Source organism: Littorina saxatilis, linkage group LG2 (genome assembly GCF_037325665.1).
Source record: "Littorina saxatilis isolate snail1 linkage group LG2, US_GU_Lsax_2.0, whole genome shotgun sequence".
Taxonomy (NCBI): Eukaryota; Metazoa; Mollusca; class Gastropoda; order Littorinimorpha; family Littorinidae; genus Littorina; species Littorina saxatilis.
In genome coordinates, this window is record NC_090246.1 from 64143908 (window position 1) to 64157541 (window position 13634).

At 41.7% G+C, this 13634-nt stretch overlaps 1 long non-coding RNA gene across 1 annotated transcript; it reads left to right on the top strand.

Annotated features, from left to right (window-relative positions):
* Positions 1-10182: 10182 nt before the first annotated feature.
* On the top strand, positions 10183-11308 carry LOC138959525 (uncharacterized). Its single transcript, XR_011453731.1, has 2 exons — positions 10183-10587; positions 10868-11308. It is a non-coding gene; the product is annotated as an uncharacterized lncRNA (long non-coding RNA).
* Positions 11309-13634: the final 2326 nt, after the last annotated feature.

Below are 13634 nucleotides of genomic sequence, written 5' to 3' on the forward strand. Positions count from 1 at the left end.
CTGGGTATGAAATCCCCGAACGTTTTTTTCATTTTTTTGATAAATGTCTTTGATGACGTCATATCCGGCTTTTCGTGAAAGTTGAGGCGGCACTGTCACGCCCTCATTTTTCAACCAAATTGGTTGAAATTTTGGTCAAGTAATCTTCGACGAAGCCCGGGGTTCGGTATTGCATTTCAGCTTGGTGGCTTAAAAATTAATTAATGACTTTGGTCATTAAAAATCTGAAAATTGTAAAAAAAAAATAAAAATTTATAAAACGATCCAAAATTACGTTTATCTTATTCTCCATCATTTGCTGATTCCAAAAATATATAAATATGTTATATTCGGATTAAAAACAAGCTCTGAAAATTAAATATATAAAAATTATTATCAAAATTAAATTGTCCAAATCAATTTAAAAACACTTTCATCTTATTCCTTGTCGGTTCCTGATTCCAAAAACATATATATATGATATGTTTGGATTAAAAACACGCTCAGAAAGTTAAAACAAAGAGAGGTACAGAAAAGCGTGCTATCCTTCTTAGCGCAACTACTACCCCGCTCTTCTTGTCAATTTCACTGCCTATGCCGTGAGCGGTGGACTACGAGTATACGGTCTTGCTGCGTTGCGTTGCGTTCAGTTTCATTCTGTGAGTTCGACAGCTACTTGACTAAATATCGTATTTTCGCCTTACGCGACTTGTTAAATTTGTGTTGCAAGAGCCGCTTATGGTTCTGATGTCTTTTGTGTTAGGAAGAAAGATCTCCGGTAAACAAGCGTTTTTGTTTGTTTGAAGACAAACTATAAAGGACAAACAAAAAGGGCTGCCTTGGAACGCGTTATTAAAACGATGTTCAGTGCCAGAGCGCCAAAAATAAAGGAGTTGTGGAAATGACAAAGTGGTGGAAAAGATAAAGCAAGTGCATTGTTCAGCTTCCAAAATGTGCCCCGACTCTCTCTCTCTCTCTCTCTCTCTCTCTCTCTCTCTCTCTCTCTCTCTCTCTCTCTCTCTCTCTCTCTCTCTCTCTCTCTCTCTTTGAAATTCATGTCAGTTTCCCCTCCTCTTATTTAATTCTTCTGCAAACAATTACATTTGTGTTTTGTTAGCGTTTTTGAAGGCAATGTGCCGCCCGGCAACAATTTAAACTGTTTCAGCTTCCATTGACTGCATTGTCCGTCTTCTGTGTTACCAAAAAAATGAAATCAACAACTAGAAAACGAGCGGAGAATTGTGAAATTGCTGAAATTGGTGGTGAAGGGTTAGATCCTCTTCGATGGCGTCCTTTTCTGACAGAAACGTCACTCCCTTAGTGTTGTTTAGAGAGAGAGAGAGAGAGAGAGAGAGAGAGAGAGAGAGAGAGAGAGAGAGGGGGGGGGGGAGGGGGAGGGGGGAGAGAGAGAGAGAGAGAGAGAGAGAGAGAGAGAGAGAGAGAGAGAGAGATTCAAGCGTTGACTGAAGCTCTCAAGGTCATACACGCCGTATAGGTGGGGTTTCGGGTAGCGTTTGCTGTACAGAATTCTGTTCATGATTGTATCCCTATTTTTCAACCTCGTGGCCCCGGAAAGTCATAAATAGACCACAGCTTTAAATAAAAAAATACATGTACATCTCATTTTCCAGTCCTTGGACATTTTTTAGTTAAATATACACGTATAGCATCATCAGATTTTGAGATGTAACATGACAGACTGTTCTTACGTTCCTTGGAAAGGTGCCCTTGAAAAACACTCACTTTACTAAGTGTATTACATATGTAACCGGAGCCCTAGAGAGGGTCCGTATCCTCATTATTTGTTCTCAGGGGGAGGCTGAAGATTGCCGAGGAGAGCAACTATTTATCTTCCTTTACTCTAGCCCTATGTAATGTAGTTGCACAATCAGTCTAGTCTATGCCTCGCGTTGTGTTCAATACATGTGCCTACAATAGGCCCTACTAGCCGACCTCGGTATTCAGAGGAAACCCTGTGTGTTTCTTAGTAACTCTAGACTGTGTGTTACATAAATATTGTGAAGTGTGTTTTGGATGTCAGAATTTGCCACGTACAGTTTTAACAACGCATGTTTACAGGACAACAGTCAAGGAGAGGCAGAAGTTACAATACATGACACCAAACCAAGCTCACACACTTACGTTCTTTCACAGACACACGCATGTTCACACTCACCTCTCGTACGTACAGTGGTGTTCACCATAACTCATAGGAAACAGTTACAAAGTTTTATTTACACTATAATACATGAAAAGCAAGTAAACAAACCCATCAAACAAAGCACCAAACAATCCTTAACTTACCTAGCGTTTACCCCCAACTCAGTCCGATCAGTAACTAGCACCTACGGCTCTTTTCTTGTGTAAGCTTATATCATTCCTGCTCTGTTTCACACACCAGACAGACACGGCAACAACACGTATACTCAACACTGAAAGACGGAACGAACATGCAAACGTTCAGCATTTAAATACAACGCTGAGAGACAACGAACAAGCAGAACACACAGCATTTAAATTCAACGCTGAGAGACAACGAACAAGCAGAACACACAGCATTTAAATTCAACGCTGAGAGACAACGATCAAGCAGAACACACAGCATTTAAATTCAACGCTGAGAGACAACGATCAAGCAGAACACACAGCATTTAAATTCAACGCTGAGAGACAACAATCAAGCAGAACACACAGCATTTAAATGCAACGCTGAGAGACAACGATCAAGCAGAACACACAGCCTTTAAATTCAACGCTGAGAGACAACGATCAAGCAAAACACACAGCATTTAAATTCAACGCTGAGAGACGACGATCAAGCAGAACACACAGCATTTAAATTCAACGCTGAGAGACAACAATCAAGCAGAACACACAGCATTTAAATTCAACGCTGAGAGGCAAAACGAACAACGAAACAGAGACAGATGAAAGTGATAGAGAGTACACACTTATGCAGCGTGTAAGAGAGAGAGAAAGGGACGAGGGAAAGAGAGCAAGCACTTATTCAGCGCTGACTGACGAGACTCGAGAAGAGAAAATGTAAGTTTTACGCCCTCACGGCAAAGCCATTAGGGGCATGTTACACGGGAAAACCCGGCTTTGTATGACAGCTGGCTGCCGGCTGCTAGAGGAGACCTGAAATGGGCTAGGGACCGGGTTGGGTCGTCTTGGGTCAGTGCTGAAATGGTTACTTTATTGGCTGTTGGCCGAACGGACACCCGGGCTTCATATTTTTGCATGCATGTATTCGTGTTTCCAAGGCCTGAGGCTTTCGCTGTGACCCTGGGATCTTTATAGTGCGCATGCGTGCACACGGGGGTGTTCGGACACCGAGGAGAGTCTGCACAAAGTTGACTCTGGGACACACATCCCGCGCCGAACTTGGGGGTTGAACCCACGCTGATAGTAACAACCGGATTTAAAGCCAGCGCCTCTACCGACTGGGCAAACTCCCCCCCCCCCCCCCCAAATTGGATTGGGTCAAGAAGTTCCATGGAGGGCGGGGGGTATGGAGTAACACATAGTGTTTTGCTCAGAACATTCCCACCCAAGCAGAGCCGCGCTAGGGGTACGCATTACCGTGAAGCTGGCAGTCAGTGCTACCAAATGTCGTCTGTGTCTACCACTCGGTGGTGACTTAATGTGGGTCTATGTAAGCAGATGCCAGCGCAAGCAATCTGATGCAGAGTCAGGAGGCGGTTTGGTACAAGAGAACCTTAGAGGCCACAGCCTCGGCCGTCTAAGGGATCTGTGTGTCTGGAGGCACATTTGGTTTCTGAGGTTCAAGCGGAGCTGTTGCCTCTGCTCCCAAGTTCCCGTGTCTGGAGGCGTTTTTGGTATGGAAGCAAACCTGTAGGTTGGGGCCTCTGCCTTTCAGGATGCCAGGACTACGAAATGTGTGTCTTGGGACACATTTAGCTTAAGATTCCAGAAGTGGATCTGTGCTGTGCTTGGTCTGCTGCAAGCACACTAGAACCAGCTCGCAACAGTTGAGGTGAACAGATTGGTGACCAAGACCATCATCGGTTTCTCTCCGAGTGATGGGTGTGGGCGGAGAAAGTCTCCCAGACTGAGAGCATTCTCCCTTCTATAGCGGATGAGACTAGACATCTCTTCCTTGAGAGTGTCATAACCTTCAAACACGTGTGTGAGGTGTCCAGTCTTGCCACACTGACAGACTACCTTGTCCCAGTAGATGCGGCTGCTGACCGTGCGCAAGCGACGCAACAGGCTCATGGGTCTCGGGGGGAGTGGGAGGTGGTGCCCTTTCCTATTGTAGGGGAGGTGTATCCATCCTCTCTCTTCACATGTTTGTGACAGTGTCTGCTCTCTTTCCTCTCTTTTTAGCTTGGCTAGCAGCAGTTTGGCTTCCTGGCAGGAGAGCCGAATGTCTGTCACTGGCATGGTTGACATAGCCGCTGCTTTTGCTGCTTTGTCCGCCATTTTATTTCCCCGGATTCCTGTGTGGGATGGCAGCCACATGAGGGAAAAGTCTGTTCCTTTTGTCATAATTTGGTGGGCTAAGAAATGAATTTCAGTTTGCATCTCTCCTCTGTTCTTGGTGCCATATGCAAGTGCTTGCAACGAGGATTTTGAGTCCGTAAGGATGACCACCCCCAGAGGTGGGGTTGGCAGATCGTTTATCAGTGTGCAGGCCATGTAGATAGCAAATAACTGTGCAGAGAAGATGTTGATCCCCTTGTTTAGCTTGTATTTTCGTGTTATATCAAGTTCAGGAATCGACAAGGCACACCCAGCCTCCCCTGACTGCAGGATCGAACCATCTGTGAAGACCTGTAGGTGGCTTTTAAATCGTTGATCGATCTTTTCTTTTGCAACTGTGGCTAGCAGCAATGGGTCTCCTGTCTTTTTGAGGCCGTCTCCATAGTCCATGATCAGATTTGGGGCTTCAAGCAGCCATGGAGGGTAAGGAAGAGTACCACCTGTAACCAGCTTTTCCTTGGACAGGGCACTCTGTTCCCATATGCCCTTCACATGGTTGTATATTGGGAGCACTGTTTGGTAGGTATGAGTCTTGGATTCAAGAGCTTTGTATTGCATGTGGTCGGTATCTCACATGTCTGGGGTAAATACTTCCACTGCCGTGTTTGGGACACAGTTTATTCTGACAGCCAGTTGTGCACATCTGAGGTGGCATTCCTCTTTCAGTGGCAGCCATCCCACTTCCTGGTAAAGTAGAGTGGAGACTGCCGATCTGGGGACCCCCAGCGCCACTTTGAGAGCGGCTCTTTCTACTCTTTCAAGCTTTACCCACTGACTGTCAGGAGCTGCAAAGAAAGCCTCTTGGCCGTAGCTGAGGCGCGACCGAACAAGGGCACTGACAAGATGGATCAATGGTTTTCCGGCTGCCCACGACTCTCTGCTCAGAACCTTTATCAGATTTAGGGAGCGTTGAGCTTTTCTCACAAGTGAGTCTATGTGTGAGCCCCAACTGAGAGAGCTTGACGACACTCGCAGAGCCGGCCTCTTTTATACTCTCTCAAAGATCGCTGTGGGCTGGCAGTAAGGGAGGGGATGGAGGTATCTACAGGAAAGGTGGGGGTGACTAGAAGGAAGGTGGGGTCACTGAGTACCTGCAACTCGGAGCTAGTAGGGCTCTCCCGCTACACTTATGCTAAAGTGAGACACATGGTTCAACCTTTACAGATTTAAACATGTGCAACGAAAGTACATACAATTCACATGTATTCTCTTCTATTGAAATGGTTTGACGAATTCGAAAGAATCAGAAACAAAATAAGACAAATCTGAAATGAAAATTCAAATCACAGAGATTTAAAAGAACAACAAACAGGCAGAACATTAAAATAAACTCCTTTTTTTAAAATTCTGAAATCGGGACAGTTATGTTCAGTTTACAAAAACACATTGTGAATCATTACACAAGCAATCGGTTTGCGATATGTTTGATCTCGATTGCAAAACGCATCATAATTAGTATTGACAAGAACGACAAAAAGAGAGAGAAAAGGTACAGCATATTTCATCATCAGTGAAGTCACATAACTAATTTCAGGCTTAACAGCACCAAGAAAAAATAACAAGTCGCGTAAGGCGAAATTACTACATTTAGTCAAGCTGTGGAACTCACAGAATGAAAGTGAACGTAGTCCGCCGCTAGTGCAAAAGGCAGCGAAAGTGACGAGCCTGTTTGGCGCTGTAGCGGTTGCGCTGTGCTTCGATCATAGCACGCTTTACTGTACCTCTCTTCGTTTTAACTTTCTGAGCGTGTTTTTAATCCAAACATATCATATAGATCTATATGTTTTTGGAATCAGGAACCGACAAGGAATAAGATGAAATAGGTTTTAAAACGATTTCGGAAATTTAATTTCAATAATAATTTTTATATTTTTAATTTTCAGAGCTTGTTTTTAATCCAAATATAACATATCTATATGTTTTTGGAATCAGAAAATGATGAAAAATAAGATGAACGTAAATTTGGATCGTTGTATATATATTTTTTTTTTTTTTTACAACTTTCAGATTTTTAATGACCAAAGTCATCAATTAATTTTCTAGCCACCAAACTGAAATGCAATACCGAAGTCCGGCCTTCGTCGAAGATTGCTTGGCCAAAATTTCAATCAATTTGATTGAAAAATGAGGGTGTGACAGTGCCGCATCAACTTCACAAAAAGCCGGATATGACGTCATCAAAGACATTTATCGCAAAAAAGAAAAAAACGTCCGGGGATATCATTCCCAGGAACTCTCATGTCAAATTTCATAAAGATCGGTCCAATAGTTTAGTCTGAATCGCTCTACACACACACACGCACACACACACACACACACACATACACCTCGACCCTCGTGTCGATTCCCCCTCTATGTTAAAACATTTAGTCAAAACTTGACTAAATGTAAAAACGGTTAGTTAATCATCACTTGAACATCACAAAGAAACCGTCCCTGAGAGTGAGAGTTCTCAATAAACACAATGCAGTTAAGTAAGTCAGGTGTGGGACATCTATATTATCGTGAATAAAGGATAATTATTGATATCTGCGACTCCTCGCTAGACCATAAAAGCTGTAATATCACATGTCTCTAATGCAGCAAAATGAACGCAGCATTGTGCTTTCAGCAAGGCAAAGATAGGTTGCGATGACAGGAGATCCACACGACTTGGAAAACACGGATACACGCATGCAGAGAAAAACAAGGACTAATTTAAGTAGTGCGACTCAGTTGCTGCACGTTATCCACAGGAATAGCAGCTCGAATTTCCTTGAGGAAAATCCCAAAAGACAATACAGTATACACGATAAACAAACAGACAAACAAAAACCACCATCACAAACAAACAAACAAACAAACAAAAAACATGTATGTTTTGGGGCTGCCTTTGACAGTTTACGTTATGAGAAGAAAGAAACACAAGTCGCGTAAGGCGAAAATACAACATTTAGTCAAGTAGCTGTCGAACTCACAGAATGAAACTGAACGCAATGCCATTTTTCAGCAAGACCGTATACTCGTAGCATCGTCAGTCCACCGCTCATGGCTAAGGCAGTGAAATTGACAAGAAGAGCGGGGTAGTAGTTGCGCTAAGAAGGATAGCACGCTTTTCTGTACCTCTCTTTGTTTTAACTTTCTGAGCGTGTTTTTAATCCAAACATATCATATTTATATGTTTTTGGAATCAGGAACCGACAAGGAATAAGATGAAAGTGTTTTTAAATTGATTTCGACAATTTAATTTTGATAATAATTTTTATATATTTAATTTTCAGAGCTTGTTTTTAATCCAAATATAACATATTTATATGTTTTTGGAATCAGAATATGATGGAGAATAAGATGAACGTAAATTTGGATCGTTTTATCAATTTTTAATTTTTTTTACAATTTTCAGATTTTTAATGACCAAAGTCATTAATTAATTTTTAAGCCACCAAGCTGAAATGCAATACCGAAGTCCGGGCTTCGTCGAAGATTACTTGACCAAAATTTTAACCAATTTGGTTGAAAAATGAGGGCGTGACAGTGCCGCCTCAACTTTCACAAAAAGCCGGATATGACGTCATCAAAGAAATTTATCAAAAAAATGAAAAAAACGTATGGGGATTTCATACCCAGGAACTCTCATGTCAAATTTCATAAAGATCGGTCCAGTAGTTTAGTCTGAATCGCTCTACACACACACACAGACAGACACACACACGCACATACACCACGACCCTCGTCTCGATTAAAAGATTCAGTCAAAACTGACTAAATGTAAAAACAAGTCGCGTAAGGCGAAAATACAATATTTAGTCAAGTAGCTGTCGAACTCACAGAATGAAACTGAACGCAATGCCATTTTACTCGTAGCATCGTCAGGCCACCGCTCATGGCAAAGGCAGTGAAATTGACAAGAAGAGCGGGGTAGTAGTTGCGCTAAGAAGGATAGCACGCTTTTCGGTACCTCTCTTTGTTTTAACTTTCTGAGCGTGTTTTTAATCCAAACATATCATATCTATATGTTTTTGGAATCAGGAACCGACAAGGAATAAGATGAAAGTGTTTTTAAATTGATTTGGACAATTTAATTTTGATAATAATTTTTATATATTTAATTTTCAGAGCTTGTTTTTAATCCAAATATAACATATTTATATGTTTTTGGAATCAGCAAATGATGGAGAATAAGATAAACGTAAATTTGGATCGTTTTATAAATTTTCATTTTTTTTTTACAATTTTCCGATTTTTAATGACCAAAGTCATTAATTAATTTTTAAGCCACCAAGCTGAAATGCAATACCGAACCCCGGGCTTCGTCGAAGATTACTTGACCAAAATTTCAACCAATTTGGTTGAAAAATGAGGGCGTGACAGTGCCGCCTCAACTTTCAGGAAAAGCCGGATATGACGTCATCAAAGACATTTATCAAAAAAATGAAAAAAACGTTCGGGGATTTCATACCCAGGAACTCTCATGTCAAATTTCATAAAGATCGGTCCAGTAGTTTAGTCTGAATCGCTCTACACACACACACAGACAGACAGACAGACGCACATACACCACGACCCTCGTTTCGATTCCCCCTCGATGTTAAAATATTTAGTCAAAACTTGACTAAATATAAAAAGTGAGTACCCCTTCTATTTTTGAAATAAAGGTTAATGCAATTGTCACGTTATCAAAGGAATTGACATTTTCATTTGTCAGGTTTTTTTCCCATGACGTTTTCCTGGATCGGGTTCACTGTAGGTGATGGTGACGTGCAGTCGTTTCACTTGGTCGCACACAAGCTTCATAATAATGTGCTCTTTTTACTGACGTCTCAAAATTCTCACAGTAAAGTTAATTAATTAATTAAGCACAATTTAGGGAGGCAATATCCGCAGAGACTCTGCACCGAACGAAACAGTTTTCTTTTCTTGCTACTCGTAAATAAAGGAATAAAGGCCGTGAAAGGTGAATGCTCGCCTAATAGGCTACTGAGCTTTACTGGCCGATGTGAATGCGTTATATATTGTGTGTAAAAAATGTCTGTTTGTCTGTCTGTCTGTAAAAAATTCCATTTCAAACGGCAGAAATTAATATGTAAGCGCCTAGGGCTATATCTAGATTAGGCGCATAAAAATGATCACAATAATAATAATAATAATAAATACGTAATTTTGAAGAAGTTTAAACTCGAAAGGACATTCGCTCTGCTGTAATTTACCCTTCTCCTGTGATAAACTCGAAAATACTCCGTAACTATGCTAATAAATTAGATCGTTGTAAATAGGAAACTGTCTGTTTAGGCAAACTCTTCCGCGTTAGAGTCCCTATTCTGTCCATCAACTTATTTTTTTCAGTACTGGCAATAATCCATGAGGCTGGCAGACGAGACCCGTGCGAATTAAGATACTCAAATCTGTAATCTTGCAAAAGCGTTCAAGGTTTCACATCACGCACGCACTCACACTCAAACACACGCACACACACACACACACATACACATACACACACACACACACACACGTTTTCTCACGAAGAGCGAGAGCGAGAGCTAGAGAGAGAGTGTGTGTGTGTGTGTGTGAATGTGTGAGTGAAGGTGTGTGTGTGTGTGTGTGTGTGTGCGTAAGCGCGCACGTGTATGTGTGTAAATGTAAGTATGTGTGTGTATGTGTGTGTGTGTGTGTGGTGTATGTGTGTGTGTGTGTGTGTGTGTGTGTGTGTGTGTGTGTGTTACGAAGCGGTTTACTCGTATTTTTGGCCTAATGTGTATTGTTGTAAATAGAATAGACTATAGCGATGGTCAGACATTGGAAAGGGCTATAGGCTGCATACCGTCGCGTTGACCGCAGTTGAACCTTTGTGTAACTGACAAGGTTTTTCACGTGCAAGTAATGCAGGCGACAGCTCACTGGCAATGTCATAGCAAGAACGACTTTGTAAAATCAGTCGCCGTCAAGGAGCCAAGCTCGACTCATGTTTTTCGTAACACGTTAGCAGACGGGCTCCTGTTTTAGGTATCTGACTGAAGAAGGATGAAGACTGACGAACTTTCCCTATCAGTCTACGTGATATCTTCCATTTTCATATTCATGCCAGGCCGGCGACTGTACTAAATGTTGGCTTTACACTCTTTTGAGGTATGTTTGAAACCGGTTATATTTTCATGTCATGCTGTCGTATGTGAGAAGAGTGACTGTTTCTGTGTTTAATGTTATTGTGTAGGCCTAAGCTATTGTGCTACACTGCTTAAACATGTGAGGGTTTTACGTAACGTTTTCTTGGCTTTAGAAAACAGGAATTAACGTGTAAATAATTATATTGGCTCATGCAGCTTAATATGTTGGACGAGTGAGTATTTTTATTGTGCGAGTGAAAGAAACTAAAGACAAGTTGATTTATGGACTATAAACTTTACAGTGTTCCAACTGGAGGGTTTCATCGACGGAGGCTGAACTGAACCAGTCAACTGCGGCTTGATGTACATGACCATGGCATGGAGAGCTGGCAGGGTTCTACAGTTAGCCGCCGAGACGAACTGGAAGGATCAAGGACTACGTCAAGCAATGGTCGCGGTGTCGTGAGGACTGGTGCATCCTTGTCAGTCGTCTGAAGGACTTACAGCCATACCAACATCTTGAAAGCCGAAAGATGGCAGTAGGGTAACGTACAGTAGAATACCTATTCGTCTTACCTGTTAAGCTGCTTTGTTTGAGCCAAAAGGTGTCTGCGTCTTGGACTGTAGAGTTTCTTGCGGTGTTGTCGGCCTAGGGTACTGGTCGAAGCCGGAAATGATTTTGTGATGTAAAAAGCTTTGTAAACTAATAATAATTAGTCTTGGCAGTGTCAAGATCCATTTAACACCAGGTTTTTGCGTGTGTGAGTGCGTGTGCGCTTGTGCCTTGTAAGCTACGGTAGCGGACAACTATTCAGATTACATTCAAGTCTGTAAACAAATACTAAATTTATAGAGTTGTGTAGAGGCATTTATGATTGTCTAAAAACCGGGCTATACCACTCCATAACAGTGTGTGTGTCCGTGTGTAAATAGGAGGAAGATAGAGAATCTAGTGGCGGTGTGTTTGTGTGTGTGTGTATAAGGGGCAGAGGGGACTCATCGGACGCCACAGCAAGTCAGTGCAGCAAAACTGAACAAAAGCAGAAGCCGCAACGTACTTGTAGCCACAATAAAACCAAAATAGACATCATTAGGACAACCGTTCTTTGGTGATCACTTATTTCACAGAGAACTTGAGAAGTTCCGGGAAAAGTGGCCGGGAAGCACCTCTTATTGTACGACTGTGCTGCATTACGGCTTCTTATAGATGGCCAGAGCGAAAAGGCAAAATCCGCGTAACCCTCACTTACTGCCTAATCAAATTGTGTATCAAATCACCATCATTATGCTGTCCGGTGTGACACGAAATTAATTTTGTACTCCACGAAAAATGTACTCAGGAGTAAAAATGTCGTACGAAATTCTTACTCCGAGTACACCTTTCGTACGAGAAAAGAACTCCCCAAGCTACAAAAAAATGACTCCCTCCACGAAATTTTGTCTCCTCAAATTTTGACTTCCAGTAAAAAATCTCGTACGCGAAAATGGGATACGGGCGAAGGGATAATGCCAATAATTATGTGATCTCGCGCAAACAAATGTCGCGCTACTCTCCCTCCACCCCTTTCACCAGCAAGACTAACAGGGGACAGGGGAGTAAAAGTTGCGTACACCTGGCATGGGCAGTAAATTGCTCGTGTTAGGGTGGAATAATTTATTCGTTATTTATTCGTCAGGGGAGTAACATTTTCGACCGAAATGTTGACTCGGAACACACTGGAAGTAATTTTCTCGTGTTTTGGGAGAGTAGTTTTTTTGTAAAGGGAGTAAATCTTTCGTACGAAAGTTTTACTCCGGAGTAAAAATCTCGTGGGAGTAATTTTCTCGTGTTACACCGGGAACGCTTAAAAACACAGTCCTTTCCGTGTGAGCAATTCGGCTCAACATATCAGATCGATTTAGGCTTTTCCATCAGATAAAGCTAATCTTCCACTTGGAAACATGCCCCCAAAAAATCAATATCCTGTATGCTTTTCGTTGAGGGTTGGATTTGCTTAATGAATTAATTATGTATATGAAATGTGTGTCAATCTCCGAAATTGATTCATCTGAAAATGGCCACTCTGCATATGAGGCAGCCATTATGTAGAGGTTTGGTCTCATCCCATGTAGTGCCATTAGTAGATCTGATATTGTCAGTCAAATCGTTTACATTAGAAGGAGTATGCCTTCAACTGATGAAATAAAGAGACAAAACAACATAGTAACATCGTGACATGCTTCCTCATTATGCTAATGCAAAAAGACGAATGACCATCATTTACTGATAGCTGTAATTGTATACTAAGTACCTTTGTTCCTTCATTAGTGTCTTTCTTTCTTTATTTGGTGTTTAACGTCGTTTTCAACCACGAAGGTTATATCGCGACGACCTTCATTAGTGTATCTTGGAACAAAACAACGTTACTGTATCGTGTCACGCACAGTGCCTCGAGTTGTTTTTGACCTTACTGGCAGCAGGCAAGAAAGTCAAGACAACTACGGAGCAAACACAATCGCCAAACACATATAAATGCGCTTATTTGTTACATTCGATGTTCAGAAAACAGAGAAAGGCAACGAGTTGTACAGGACTGAAAAAGCCACGTCAGTGATCAGTGAAGATTGCATTTGATCAGAGATGTATTGATGATGAAAAGCATATCAATCTCGACATGTGTTTGTTCGACAGCCTGTACACCAATGACAGAAATAAAATAAGTACAAGTACCCGTTTAGGCTGCTTTTGATTTTCGTTCATTTAAACACACACGTCACAAAAACGTTTGAATTAATTTGAAAGAACAAAACCGACCATCACACATTCTGCGCATGAGCGTGTTTACAACCATTTGATCTTTTCCCCCGAAGATAGACAAAGATAAGTCATCACAGGAATTTACCCCTCGCTCCCGCCTATTGCCACATGAACATTTTACTTTTTGATTTATTAAAAAAACAAAAATCGTTGCGAAATAAGGGGACAGACCTGTGAAATTTCTACTCCTTCTAAGTGGAAGTCAAATGGAGATTCAGTACGAGTACTCATGGATGCTATCACTGAGAGGACACTATGTTGACGAAAATGTG